We start from the raw sequence: 14617 nt of genomic DNA, 5'->3' as shown, positions 1-14617 counted from the left end.
TTATACGCTCCCCCAATAGTATGCAGGATCATAGTGGCAGCATGTGTCCTGCACAACATTGCAACATGCCAGGGCCTGCCCGTGGACATGGTGGTGCCCCCACATCCCCAACCACATGCACAGCCACTGCGCATGGGAGGGGAAAGGGCACGGGGTGAGGCAGCCTGTACGCAGCTGGTGGCTAATTACTTCACCTAAAATCACACCCCTGTGGAGTGCACACAGCCCTGGCACATACCATCTGACAATCAATGATGATGACATAAGGGACAGTCAACTGTCACAACCATACCAGCCTGAGATTGGTCACCTAGAAGTGTTACATTGTGTGCATCCCAACCTACACAAACACCACCAATGCTGTGTCATCAAAAGATACACTTCTATGCTGCTAAATTCATTACCCCCTTGCAAAATACAACATGACAACAGTGCCATGTCACCCATCCCCTCCCCAGCACCGCCACCCAACACACCATGGCATGTCATGCTATGTGAGTGCAAACAAAGCAATCCCCAAAACCTGACACAAGTGTCACAAAGTACAGTGTCCCTAATGGAAACTGGCCACACACAATATGCTCCCAGTAATGTAGAACTAACAACACACATGACCAAATACTTACCAACAATACAATGCAGCTACACAACCTCAAACATAGCAAAAACATGACAGTACTAAGTTAAAGTAGTAGTAGTCTTACAACCTGATTATGCCAGCACATCTCCCCCTTCCAACTGTACAGTGTTGTTGCCACGCAAATGTGTAAGTGCACTGCTTACAACATGAACTCCATCTCCAAAGTAGACGGCCTTGTGAAGGCATGAGGAATGAACCTGCAAATTAGGAGGAAGACATGGATGCACAAGCACATATCAATACACCATGCAGTGTACAATACAACAACAATATCCACTAGGAATGTATACACAGTATTGACTACAGTCTGCCCACACAGCTCATGGGAGTCCAACATCACTGTGTAAGTCACTGTCACTTGGACACACCCTTTGCAAGCCCATGGAAATGGGAAGCAGGAGGGGTGTGTCTCTCATGAACCCAAGCATCTAACCCAAACTCAGGACAAGCCTGCATGTGCCCAGCCGGAATACAGTGGATGCCCACGGGAGCCACACAGGGCAACACACTGTAAAAAAAAAATCAAAAATCAAAAATGGCCATGTGGGGGGCAGGGGGGGAGGCCACCCAGGAGGTCCGAGGACAGGGTGCGCACCAACAGCCACCTGTGTGGATGTTGGGAAAAAAAAACACCTTGATGGGCTCATGGCCTGCACGGCTATGCCAATGTGGGAGAACTGCTGCTGTCGCTCTCATCACCCTCAGCTGCTGCATCAGGAGGTGGTGGTGCTATGGGTGGCAGCCCGCGCAAAGCCCCGGTATGGTCCTCCATGGCAGCAAGCATGCGGGTATGGAAGGTCTCGTTCTGTAGGATTATAGTGCGGAGATCCCCATGCAGCACCTGATGTGATGCCCGGATCTCCTCCCGAGTTGCCTGCATCTCAGCTGAGAGCGAATGTGTGAGCCGCTCCAGCTGCTGTTCTGTCCTCAAGGTAGTGGAAGCCTCCAGGTCAACAAGAGTCTCCCTGTTGTGATGGAGTTCTACCCTGTGGTCCTGGGACTCTATTGATATCGATTGGCGTAGAGTCTCCAGTGCCGCCCGTTGGTCCCTGTTGGACGCCAACATGTCCTCCCTGTGTGATTGGCAAATGGAGTCTGTTGCCTGCTGTAGTTGCGACATCTGCCTTTCAGGGGGGGCAATGGAAGTGGCCACCCTCTCCATTGCTTGAGCCATTCATCTCAACTGATGCTGCCTGTTGGGTTGCCATACCGTACATGGATTGTTCCCATGCGGTATTGCCTGGTGGCGTACGGCCACCGCGTCGGCGGGCACCACACCTGTTTGGGGCAAGGCGATCTGCACCTTGCTGTGCCGGCACTGCCTGAGGCTGCAGGACTGCATTCCCCCTCTGATCTGCTGGCCCAGGAACAGGATCAGATGTTGTGGAGTGTGACCCTGCATCCGTAACCACCAAAGGCAGACTTACCAACACTGACATCCCCATAGAGGGTTCTACCCCTGGTGCAGGTGGGTTGGACAGAACAGAATCCCTGCCAGAAACACTTACCTGCGACGGCACATAGGTTTCATCATCCGAATCAACACCTGAATAGGTCTGGGGAGGTGCACCCAGAGACACCCCTGGAAAGAATGGTCTGTGGCAAGATTGGGTTCTCACCCACCACCACACCACGTCCCCCACTGGTGCCCGGTCGTGCTTCAGATCCCTCCTGGGTCTGCACCATCTCCTCAACCTCAACAGCATCAAGTGCGTCATCCCCTGCAAAAACATGAAAGACAAAAAATGGAAACAGGCATTAGCACCATAGCACACAAATAGGCCTGACAAGCTACAGAACCACTACATGATTTACACATGTCCCACATGACTATAACCCTCTCATGCATGCACTGGGGAGGCAAAAGGCCAGACACTGATGACACCAAGATGGAAGAGCAACACATTTGCTGCATGCTGGGTAGCACTGCCATGTCAGATACTGAGTAATGTCACAACCCCACTAATGATACCCATCACTACCTCCCCAGGGGACAGTGCCTACCCTCTGAGCACCCACATGATGACGCCAATTCGGAACCCCACCACGCCACCCGAGGTAAGATACAACACAGCCCACATTGCAACCCGGGGCATAGTGGAGCGCTCATTTGGAGTGCTCAAGTCACGCTTTCGCTCTCTTGACCGTTCTGGCAGGCAGCTGTTATACGCTCCCCCAATAGTGTGCAGGATCATAGTGGCAGCATGTGTCCTGCACAACGTTGCAACACGCCAGGGCCTGCCTGTGGACATGGTGATGCCCCCACATCCCCAACCACATGCACGGCCACTGCGCATGGGAGGGGAAAGGACATTGGCCTGTGAGTGGCATGTCCAATACACATACATGACACATGCCATCACACAGATGGCATGTACCATAGCCATGGTACATTCCGCAAATACATCCACATGTCAGTGAATGAATATTGTCAGCCATCCATGTGAGATGGACATGATGAGATGAAAAATGCTACATAGTGTGACAAAATAGGCATGTGCTACACACTGCAACACATCCAGCGTACGAAAATACAGTGATTGTAGGCCGATGTACACATCAATGGTTGTGCACTTCAACATGACAGGAAACAACTATCATGTTCCACATTCAAACAGGCCCCAAAAATGTATGTGATCAGGCCAATAGTCAATCAGCCTGAATGGTCAAATCATTCACCTAACAAGGTAACACATGTGGGCCAATGTGGGGTTCATCAATGACAGAAGCATGTCACAAATGTGACAATAGGGCTGAGGAATGCGTAGCAAAATTGGGAGAATTGAAACAATCAGCCTGAACGAACACTGAAAAATACAAACAATGTTGTTGCAAGATGCCACTTCAAGGGCAACTTCCGTAATGTTGCGCTAAATTACTACTGTGGGCAGAAGGGATACTGTCACACCCAAATCCAAGGCCGCTGAATGTTTTGGATGAAGCACATGGGTGACCCATACCACTCAGGCACACACACCCTCACCTGGTACTCAATCAGAACCCGTCACCCAAACAACATACACCTGCATTACACACACATGCATGGGCACTCACCGGACAATGCATCATAATCAGGTAGTCTCCCACACCTTGGATCTGTTCCTCTGTGACGAAGGCCCCAGCAACAGACTCATGTTCAGTGAGTTTGTTGTCCTCTTGTCGAGACCCACCACCAGTCACCAGAGTAGCGGCATGATTTGAGGCCAGCTTGTTCTTTGCTCTGCGTTTCTGGTCATTCCACCGCTTGTAGCAATCATCAGCTGTGCGCCTCACAAATCCAAGGGCACTTATGCGGTCGGCGATAATCTGCCAGTGTGACTTACGTTGACCAGTTGTGGTCTTGGACCCTGCAGTCACCAGCATTTCGTGGCTATGTGCAGACACATAGGACACAAGTGCATCAAGTTCCACTTCATTAAAGCAAGGCTTCCTTGAGGTACCGGAGTGTGTAGCCGTGTCTGGGGTCTCAGCCTGTTGTGCCAGAGCACCCTTCTTCCTCTTCTTTAAAGGTGGAGCAGAGCCAGAGTGGCTTACGCTGCTCTGGTCAGTAGGGGCATAATCACCGGTGGACTGGGTAGTAGGAGTGTGGGAATGCACAATGACCATAGGTCTTGATGCAGGCATTGGTTGCAGGGTAATGTTGGCAGGGGGAACGTCAGTTTGATGGACCTGGTCTGACACTGTCCTTGCTGGGAGAGTCAGAGCTGGGGCGGATGGAGCTGCAGCTGCCCCTGCAGCCTCCCCACCCTGCATACTTGGGGCAGCAGATAACATAGCTGCCCTAGATCCACGTGGCTTGGTGACAACAACTTGCCCCGCCACATGTGGCCTAGACTTGCTGACCTGGAAGTCAGCCAGGGAGTCATTCTGTGCCAGGTCAGGTGCCACAATTGGCTGGTCCAACAGGGGCTGAGCTGGGATGGTGTCAGCCACGTTTCCCTCAAGCATGGGGGGGGCATGGGTGTCCCTGATTGTTGCTCCACACATGGGGGTATAGGGGTACCCTGCAAATCCCGGCCACGTCCCCTACTGCGCCCACCACGCCCATCTTTTGAAGGTCGGCTACCTTTGTCTCCCCTACCGCTTGGTCGCCTCCCAACCATGGCACTGATGTTGTTGTGCGTATGGGAGTTGCAGTAAACTATTGTCCTGGGCAATTGGGGGTCAAAGGGCTAGGATACTAGATGGAATTCGTACCCTAGTGCTCTAACAAGGCTGTCTGTGACCCATGGGGGAAGATGACGGGTCACGCAATGCACAGGCAGCCCAAAATCAAAAATGAACGGGCATGCAACCCCTCGTAGACCACGTGTGTGAAAAAATGAACCTGCACTATGCTGTGGCACCCAGAAACACAAAAATAAGCATACGCGTAATACACGCAGCCTACAATGATCTCTGAAGGGGAACGCGACACATGGGGCAAGCACATTGCTAAGTACGTGCGGAACTCACCGTCTGCCTAGAAAAAGAACGTGAAAAATACGCGGAGAGAGACAGGACAAAAGGAGAAGTGAACTCTGTTTGAGGAAACAGGCCCAACAAAAATTCAGAAAAGAGCTGTCAGAGGTAACAGGGAGTACGAACTAGAAACGCTGTGAAGTAATCGCATGTGAACTGTCAAGAAGTACAGATTTCACCCACTCGCTCTCCACGAAAAGCACGTACAAGGAAATGGCATCCTACACGTAGCTTTTAAACCGGCCCACACGTACACGTCAGATATGAGTGTACGTGGGCGCTTTCCTCCAATTACACGCAATGACACTCGGACGTGCAGTTTTTCCATGTGTGCTCTGTCATCACGTGCTATGAGGGAAACGCCTGCGTGCGTAATGTAATTTATGTGCTTACGCGCTAAGGGCATTTGGTCCCATGAAATCGCATGCATGTGCTGATGCGCTTAAGCGCTAAGGCCCTTTCCTCGAATTACACGCTGACGTGCAATTTTTTCACGTGCCAAATCACTCTGTATCAAGCGGGTCACGTGAAAACACACGGAAGACCACACTCCTGCCCAGAAGGCCGAATTACTGCCCCCCAGAGCCCCGAGCACGCTCCCACCTGCCATCTGCTGCTGCCTGCTGCCCACGTGCCCTGCCATTTCCTGCCTGCACGTCAGCCAGGGGGGTAGTTGCTGTGACCACCCCTGCTGGAACCGAAGACTCCCGACTGGGATTCCCCCGCTCCACAGCCCAGCCCCAGGACCCAGTTGCCCACCCACTCCTGCCTCTGGGGTTGCCATGTCCAGCACGACACCATCTCGCAGCACTGGCAACCCCCAGCCAGAGAGGCAGAGGGCCACCAGCTTCTCTGCCACTGAAGTTGGTGTCCTGGTGGAGCAAGTCCTGGGGCAGTATGATGCCCTCTTTGGAAGTTTGCGCGCCGACAATGAAGTACGGACCAGGATATGGATGGACATCGTGACTGCCATCAACGCGGAGGGGGTGGCAGGCAGCGACTTACATCATGTCAAGAAGCGCTGGGAGGACTTCAGGTCCAGGACCCTCAACAAGGCCCGGCGCCTCGCTAAGGCAGTGGATGCCAAGGGGCGCTGGGGCTAGCTGTCGAACCATCAAATGAGGGTCCTGGAATGCATATGCCCAGCGCTCTACGTCCAGATCCTTGAGAGGCAGACCCGTCTGGAGTCGAGCGGTAAGTGTACATGCATGTTCATAGTACGCTGTGCGTGTCATGGTGTGCCAGTAGTGTGCAGGTTGCACATGTGTTTATGTAGGGCCATGTAGGGATGTGTATGAACATGGGCATGAGGCTGCCACATGTAAGTCCTCTCAGTTGTGAGACACATTGATGGTGTATGTGTTGGTAAGCATGCTAGGAAAATGCAGGTGTGGGAGCACACATGTTTGAATTTCTGTGTATGTACATTGGCATGGTTGTGACATGGATGGTGGCTCATAATGCATGTATCTGCACTGTGTACATGTGCATGTATGTGTATCTGACAAGTGTGCAACTGTGATGCAACATGGATGCATATGACACTGATATGCAGAAGGATGAATGGCAGATGTGACATGTATGGCGATCTCATCACTGCAACAGTTGGAGGAGATGTAGACATGCATGTAAGTGTGGTGGTGTGTGTGCATGTCTAGTGCACTCCTTGTGTTTCATGTGATGTCAGGCTCACCTTTGGCTGTTCATGCTGTTGTATGTGTATGGATGGTGCTGCCTGGTGCAATATTGCTGTTGAAATGTTCATGTGTGTGAGGTAAAATGACATGTGTGTCGTGGAGTGTGATGCCGTGTCTGTAGTTAAACAATGCCGCTCATGTGCAACTGTCATGTGTGTATCAGTCCATTGTACAGTGCCCTGATGCCTGTGTTTTATCTCTCCCTGTCTGCAGCGTCAACTGAAGAAGAAAGCGGAGAGGGTGCTGTGGAGCACAGCGGCAGGGATCATCCCGCCAGCCGGAGACGCAAGGCCCGGCTCCCCTCCCAGGTTGTCATCTTGTCGGTGAGTGAGGAGTCCAGTGCCACATCCCAGGCTGCAGCTGCCGAGGGAAGGTCCAAGAGGCGGAGGTCGGAATTGGACTCCTCAGCAGCAGAAGGGGCAGCTGAGAACCCACAGGGTCCGACGGAGGAAGATGGCACGGAGTCATCCAGGTTGGTGGACGGTTTGGTGGAGGAGGGGGCCGTGCAAGGGACATACACGGGGTCTGGAGGTGGGGATTCCACTGGTGCTAGTGGTGCAGTGCAGAGGCAGGGACAGGAGGCAGCACAAGCCACCGCGGAGGTGCCTGTGTTTAATCCTGTCCCCGATCCTGTGACAGCATCATCCCGCACCAGCAGGGATGCCTACGTCCAGACCCGTTTTCAGGGAGGGGATCCGCATACAACTGGCCTTCCTCTCCCTAAGGACGTGGCTATCCAGGATCGGGTTGAGCCTGTCCTGGGTGGTGTGGCGTTGCGTCAACGGGCCATGCGAGGTGACCTGCAGTCTTTTCATGAGGAGACTGCACGTCATCTCGAATGGCTCGTTGACCGCGTTGACCTACTGGGACAGCACACCAGGGCTGGATTCCTCTGTTTGCTGGACCTTGTTCCAACCCCCTCCTCAACTGAACCCCCTATGTGCCAGTCATACTCCATGCCATCTTCCCACCCATGTATCACCTGCGTACCCTGTGGAGCTGCCTCTGATGCTGCAGCCAGGCTGGTGGAGGACACATCCCTGCCACAGTTGGGAGTCGGACGTCCAGCAGGGGTGGCCACATCAACAACTGCACCCCAGCCGGAGGAGGATGTGCAGGCAGCAAGAGCCAGGGCACAGGCAGAGACACAGCAGCAGCAGCAACAAGGTGGGAGCCATGATGTCTCAGGGACTTCGTCATCGGAGGGGCAGGCATCGGCCAGAGGGCAGGAGGACCCAGGACTGGAAGTGTCTTCCGTGTGGCAGCGGTTAGGCCATGCTATAGATGCAGTGCGGCAGTGGGCAGAAGAGGCACGGCTCACGATGGTCAGGGCTGAGAACTCCATGCGGAGGGCCCTGAGGCGGGCAGAGTGCCTCCAGGCAACTCGCAGGGAGTTGGAACAGGCCATGAGTGCCTCCCTGCGAGACCTCGGGGCCAGGACAGAGGCCCGCCTCCAGGACATTGAGCAGGAGTTCGATGATGCCCTGGCCCAGGACATCCAAAAGTGAGCCGTCGGACTAGTCCGCTGCCATTGTAAATAGTTTTTAGAGTTAGGTTTCCTTTTCGTTTTCCTTTTATTTGTGGTCAATGGACAAAGCCACACACATTTGTATATAGTTATATTTTTAGGTAGTTTCTTAGGTAGGTTTCATTTGTTTAGTTGAGCTCATGGACCCTTTACATCGTTGGACAATGGATTGATTTTTTTGGGGGGATTTTTGCACATGGATTAATGGATTCTTATTTTGGACAATGGATTGTATATAGTTACATCAAGGATTCATTTGGATTTTTTTTTTCATTATGGACATGGGGTAATGGTTTTTCTTTTCAGGACAATGTATTGTAAATAGTTGGACTATGGATTGCTTTCGCATTTTTATTTATCATTATGAACATGAAACAATGGATATCTTTTTTTACCTTTTTTTGGATTTGCGTTGGTGGAGGAAGAGTTTGAACTGTTTTTCTTTCAGATTTTTTGCATTGCTTATCATTTTCATTCTTTCATCTTTTTCACATGCTTTTCATTTCATGTTTGATATTTTGGTATGCTTTCATTTCATTTATTTATTTATTTATGTACATAATACCTTTTCATATTTTAGTTCCATGTGTGGTTTGTGTCTTGAGATAGGCATGTCAGTGTGGGGTGGATTGGGAAATCATTGCGTCTCAAGAATGGGGTGGCGTGATGTGGTATTTTTTGGCGTAGAAGTGGGCCATGACTGTGCATCTTTATTTCGTGTAGGGGGCACATGAGTGGGACATGAGTGGGGCCTGCTGGCAGGTGGCCTGCACTGCTGGGGGGTGGGGGTGCAAGGGGACATGAGTGGGGGCCTGCTGGCAGGTGCCCTGTACTGCTGGGGGGTGGGGGTGCAGGGGGACATGAGTGGGACATGAGTGGGGGCCTGCTGGCAGGTGCCCTGCACTGCTGAGGGGTGGCGGTGCAAGGGGACATGAGTGGGACATGAGTGGGGGCCTGCTGGCAGGTGCCCCGCACTGCTGGGGGGTGGGGGTGTCTCCGCCCTCTTCTTCACTTGACACTGCGTAGAGGGAGACATAGAACACAAGCATCAGGGTACAGTGCAAAATACCATAGACAGGAAGCAATAACACATGAGTGGCACTGTCAAATGTCACTTCCATCCTGTCATTCCACAACACATGGGTGAATGCACACAACACACATGCAGAAACAGTCCTGGCACCTGCAATCAACATCAACATCCATGTAGAAGGGCCCCTGTAAACCATGATGTTGCCTTCAAAGTCACATGCATCCATGGCATTTCAAAGTCACATACACACTTCTCAGGCACACACACACACACATGTGCACCATACATGTACATGACATCAGCACCCATTCCTCACCCCCCCTTCATGTCCAGGAACAGAGACAGCCATGCTTTCATGTGTGCATTCCGCATAGAGCTCCCCATGTTGCATTAAAACACATGCACCAACCATGTGGTTCACACATTACTGGTCTCACATGCATGACCATGATGTTCCTGCACACACACATCCATACATGGCCTATGTCACACATAAGGCAAGCATCAGACTACGAGCACACTGCAACATGCCCTGTCTCACACAGCAATGCTTGGCCACTTACCGCTCAACTCCAGGCGGGTCTGCCTCCGAAGGATCTGGGCGTGGAGCGCTGGGCCTACGCATTCCAGGACCCTCATCTAGATGTTACTCATGCGTGGGGGATAAGCAAGTGTTTTGAGCACAAGGGTTTCCTCAATTTTTTAAGGTGGCTGTGGTATTTGAGGAGAGATAGAGCAGAAAAAAACGTACATATACCACTAGCTACCCACCTCTAACACACCGAAAGGTGGCTACTTGTCAGGAATTTACCTCACAGTAGGAATTTCATAGGATTATATCTCCCACCATAGACAAAGAAATGTGTTTAGCATATTTTAATTATTATATCAAACAACATGGTAAAACAACATAAAAAATCTATTTCCAGCGTTCGTTATTTGTAGAAACACAAATGGGCGGAAGAAGCAGACACCAAAACATTTGCAATGTACAATTTGCGTGATGTTAGTAATGGTGTATTTTGATCGCATTTTCAATTATACAACAACATGGTATAATAGCGTCAACATTTGAATATGTTTCTAGGGAGAAGGACAACACTGTTGCAGTTTAAAGCTTGTCAGTAAAGTCCAACGCCCCGTCTTCAGGACGCGATAGGTTAAAGAAACACGTTACACTGGCAACATGGCTCCTATGTGTCAGTGTAGTGACCTAAAAAGATAAATAAAAATTGTTTTACTCAAACATGATAAAAACGGTGATGGTGGTGTTTGTGTGCATACAAAACAAGTAGCCAGGTTGCTAACCTTAAAAGTGATTTCTTTTGGTGTGATGGGCAAAGCGATTGCATGAATCAATTTAAATGAGGCGGCAGACCAGTCCATTTTAAGAATTCAAGCTGTAAATCAATACGTACATTTATTTGGATTTTTGTTGAAACAAGTCACATATTGAACCAACAATAGTTACATTTTGATATATGAATCAATCATATTTACCACTTTATGTGTAAGGCAGGGATTTTTGTTTCAAGTACTGCAGAGAAATTTCAGTGGTGTACCGAGTTTCTATGGTATTCCGGATACTACATGTCCCATAATGCATCATGGAATCTAAAAGAAATGCAAAAAGCCTTTCAATTTCACAGGTTTCACCTGATTTGCGTTTCTTTCAAGCATTTAAGTGGCAGGGAGTAACACTTACTTGGCCATAATGATCCCCAAGGCTGTCTTGCATTGTTATATATTGGGTTAGATATTTCAAACCGCTCGCGTGTCAGTGAATGGCTCTGTGTGTGAGACAAAGGTACCAGAGAGTACAATTAGACTCTCTGTACGTTTTTGAGCAACAATCAAGTGTGGCATGGATTTCAAAGCAGGCTTACCTGTCGTGTGTGCATTCGCCTTCACAGATTTGCTTTACCCCGTGGCTTTTTCCTTGGTTGAATACTGGTGTAAGCCAAATGTCATTCCTTGACATCGAAAGAGGACTGCCAAGTCCAGTCCATTCGTGTGTGTAACAGAGGAAGGACTTTCCTCAGTATTAGAAAGGGGTCGCCATTTTTGAGTGTATATGGATCCTATGAAGGTATACTTAACACTGCAGTAAATAATGATCTGCTTGCTAGTTCTCAGTAAGGGGGTGTGTATAGTGTGTCAAATACATTTTTTCTTATAGAGCAAATTTGTGCACACAATGGTTATGCATTCTATGACAATTTTAGACAAGGCATCACCCTCCAGCAGACATGATAGACATAAATGGCAATGCGATCATATTTCATTAGCCCCCCACTGGTTGTCTGAGCTATTAGTGGATAAACAGACTCCACTGTATGGCAATATTTAGACCGGACTGTTACTCATGCATGCCCGGCCCCCCTCCGCGACGTGCCGGGTCTTGTGGAGGGTCTTGGACCTGAAGTCCTCCCAGCGCTTCTTGAGGTGCTTGATGTTGCGGGATGCCACCCCCTCCGCGTTGATGGCAACCACTACGTCGTCCCAGATCCTCTCCCATCCTTCCTTGTTGGCGCGTGATGTTCCGAAGAGGGCATCATAATGCCCCAGGACATGCTCCACCAGGGCACCAACTTCGGTGGCAGTGAAGCTGGTGGCCCTCTGCCTCTCTGGCTGGGGGTTGCCAGTGGTGCAAGATGGAGATATGCCCGACATGGCAACCCCAGAGGCAGGAGTGGGTGGGCAACTGGGTCCTGGGGCTGGGCTGTGGAGCGATGGTATCCCAGTCGGGAGTCTTCTGTTCCAGCAGGGGTGGACACAGCAACTGGACCCCTGCAGATGGCTGATGTGCAGGCACCAAATAGCAGGGCACGTGGGCAGCAGACAGTTAGGCAGCAGCACATGGCAGGTGGGAGCGTGCTCGGGGCTCTGGGGGGCAGGAAAATGGCCTTCAGGGCAGGAGCGTGGTCTTCCGTGTGTGTATGCATGGCCAGCTTGATACGGAGTGATTTGGCATGTGAATAAATTGCACGTCAGCGTGTAATTCGAGGAAAGGCCCTTAGCGTGTAAGCGGGTCAGCACACGTACGCGATTTCATTGGACCAAAGGCCCTTAGCGCGTAAGCGCGTCTGTGACGTATCGCTCACGGGCGTTGCCCTTTCACGTGTAAAACTTCATGCGAACCCCAGTGTTAGGGAGAATTCTCTGCTTAGGCTGAATTTCCTAACCTAGTGAGTCCCCCAGCAGCTTTGTTGGATTCATGGAGTTTGTTTTTTTGATCCTGCCAAGAGTGAGACTCTTTTTCTCCCACACTTGGACATGAATGTGGTTGATTTCTTTGAATGTCAATGTGTTCTATGGGCTATGGGGTCTTTTACTCCATAGGGCCTCATGTGTTTTGCTATGTGTGTTACACCGCACCCTCCGTGCCGTAACACTGGGGTGTCCTAGAGGATCCCCACCATAGACTCCATACCCTGGGATTGACTACTGTCTCCCAGGGCATGTAAAGTCACCATTGGCTTTACTAGACCTACATTTACTAACAGAAATAGTACAAACCCTCCTATTATGGACGTACTGGTAGGGGTAATTCGATTACCCCTGGGTCTGTTGTTCGAGGGGGCACTGTCCCGTCCCCCTCTTCGAGTTTTGGCTGGTGGCAGTGGACACTACTTTTTATATTCGACCGCAAATATATTCCTATGGGATTCTTCCCATTGTTGGATGCTAATACTTTTTCACATTAGTCTCTAACATACCGCCGGTTTATTTGTCTTAAATAAATCCACCGGTTGGTATTTTCTGCCAGAACTCGGTTTTTAAAATGGCGTATGTGTTCGCCTCTGTAACTCCGAAACCAAAGGTTGAGCCCTTTGTTCCACTTTTGACGGGCTTCTGCACAGAAGCCCTCCAGAGTGGTGCCATTCTGTCTGGGTACCACAGGGGGTATGGGAGGGGGTTTAGGCACCCTGGACTGAGTTGCCTTGCCAACTCAAGTCGCACTCTTGTATGATTGGCCCGAGTGGTGAGCAGCCCCCCACACCACTTAGCATGTTTTCTGCATAAAAGCAGGGCTTTTGGGACTGGAACTTCAGAAGTCGCCACAGGACCTAAGAATCCGACGAGGGTAAAGCTGAGCCGCCCTGCTACGACGACACCTCTGGTGGAGCCCTGCTGAACCAACTCACCACTTCCCAACGACAGAGGAGATCTCCCTGCTGGAGAGTCTTCTTCCCCTGACTGGTGGGAACAACCAGTCCCTTGCTGTTTCTTCACTTCCAGGACGTCTAGTGGTCGAATTGCCCGTGCTAAGCACCCCGGCAACCGGATAGCCACTGACCACTGTACCGTGACCAAAAGGTGGTGCCTTGTGACGGAGCACTCCGCGGCTGGTCTCTTCCCTGGTGGTGCAACGGTCTTCAACTTTCCTCGAAGACAAGATCCTCCCATCTTCTGGCAAAGCCCTGACTTGCATCCACCACCAGGAACAACTGCCCCCGCCGGAGCTGTCTCTTCACTTTCAAGGTACTGTGTCTGCCTGGCTTCCCTTGAAACGGTTAGCGTGAGGTGTCTTAAATCCTTAGCCTTCCATTGGGTCGCCTCCAGACCGTCTTAAACGTTTGTTCTATATGTGCTCCAAACTTGCTGTGACATTTTGCTACAAAGACTTGAAGTGCATTTCCACTGTGATACTTTTGGGACATACAGCCTTGCCTCTCTCCGAGTGGGCCTGGCCTCTGAACTTTATGATTTACAGTCGACCCTGCCTTGCTCGCCTTGAGTTTGTTTCGTAAAAGTGTTGGTACTGAGTTGGTTTCATACCCTGCCTTTTTCTCTCCCTTTCTAACAATTACTAGAGTGCCATCTAGGTTAAAGCATTCACCTTTGTCTGCAAATAAGTGGTGCTGTTGAACCTAGACTTGTCAAAATATTGTTATGAGATTGATATATACTTATAGTAACTGTGATTGAAGTTGTTTGCTATATTAGCGCCAGTGTGTTTTCCATAGATGTGTTTTAAATAAATAATTATATATCTTTACACCCAAGCTCTGATCAGTGTCTGCATGTTCTACTGTGTAAATTGCCCTATCCTGTATACTCCAAATACGGCCTAACTCTTCTTGAGGGAAGTCTTACTGCTCAGCCACAGCTACCAGGTAAATCTGGGTGGTACAGACTGCTACCAATTGGGTTTACTGCCAAACACCTGTAGTCCTAAATCTTTTGCAGTGGTCCCAGAGGGAACTGCACAGGTTTCTGCCTAACACCCAGGAATACACGTAACCCACTCGCAC

At 50.4% G+C, this 14617-nt stretch overlaps 1 protein-coding gene across 3 annotated transcripts in view; it reads right to left on the bottom strand.

Moving 5' to 3' along the window:
- The window catches only part of GABRA4 (gamma-aminobutyric acid type A receptor subunit alpha4), a 654190-nt gene that overhangs the window by 515594 nt on the left and 123979 nt on the right, over positions 1-14617 (bottom strand). The gene's annotated exons all lie outside the window — the stretch shown is intronic.

This window comes from Ambystoma mexicanum, chromosome 6q (assembly GCF_040938575.1).
Source record: "Ambystoma mexicanum isolate Mex_15411 chromosome 6q, UKY_AmexF1_1, whole genome shotgun sequence".
NCBI classification, from domain to species: domain Eukaryota; kingdom Metazoa; phylum Chordata; class Amphibia; order Caudata; family Ambystomatidae; genus Ambystoma; species Ambystoma mexicanum.
Note: the sequence above shows the minus strand (reverse complement) of the source record. Positions and strands in the feature narration are given on the sequence as shown.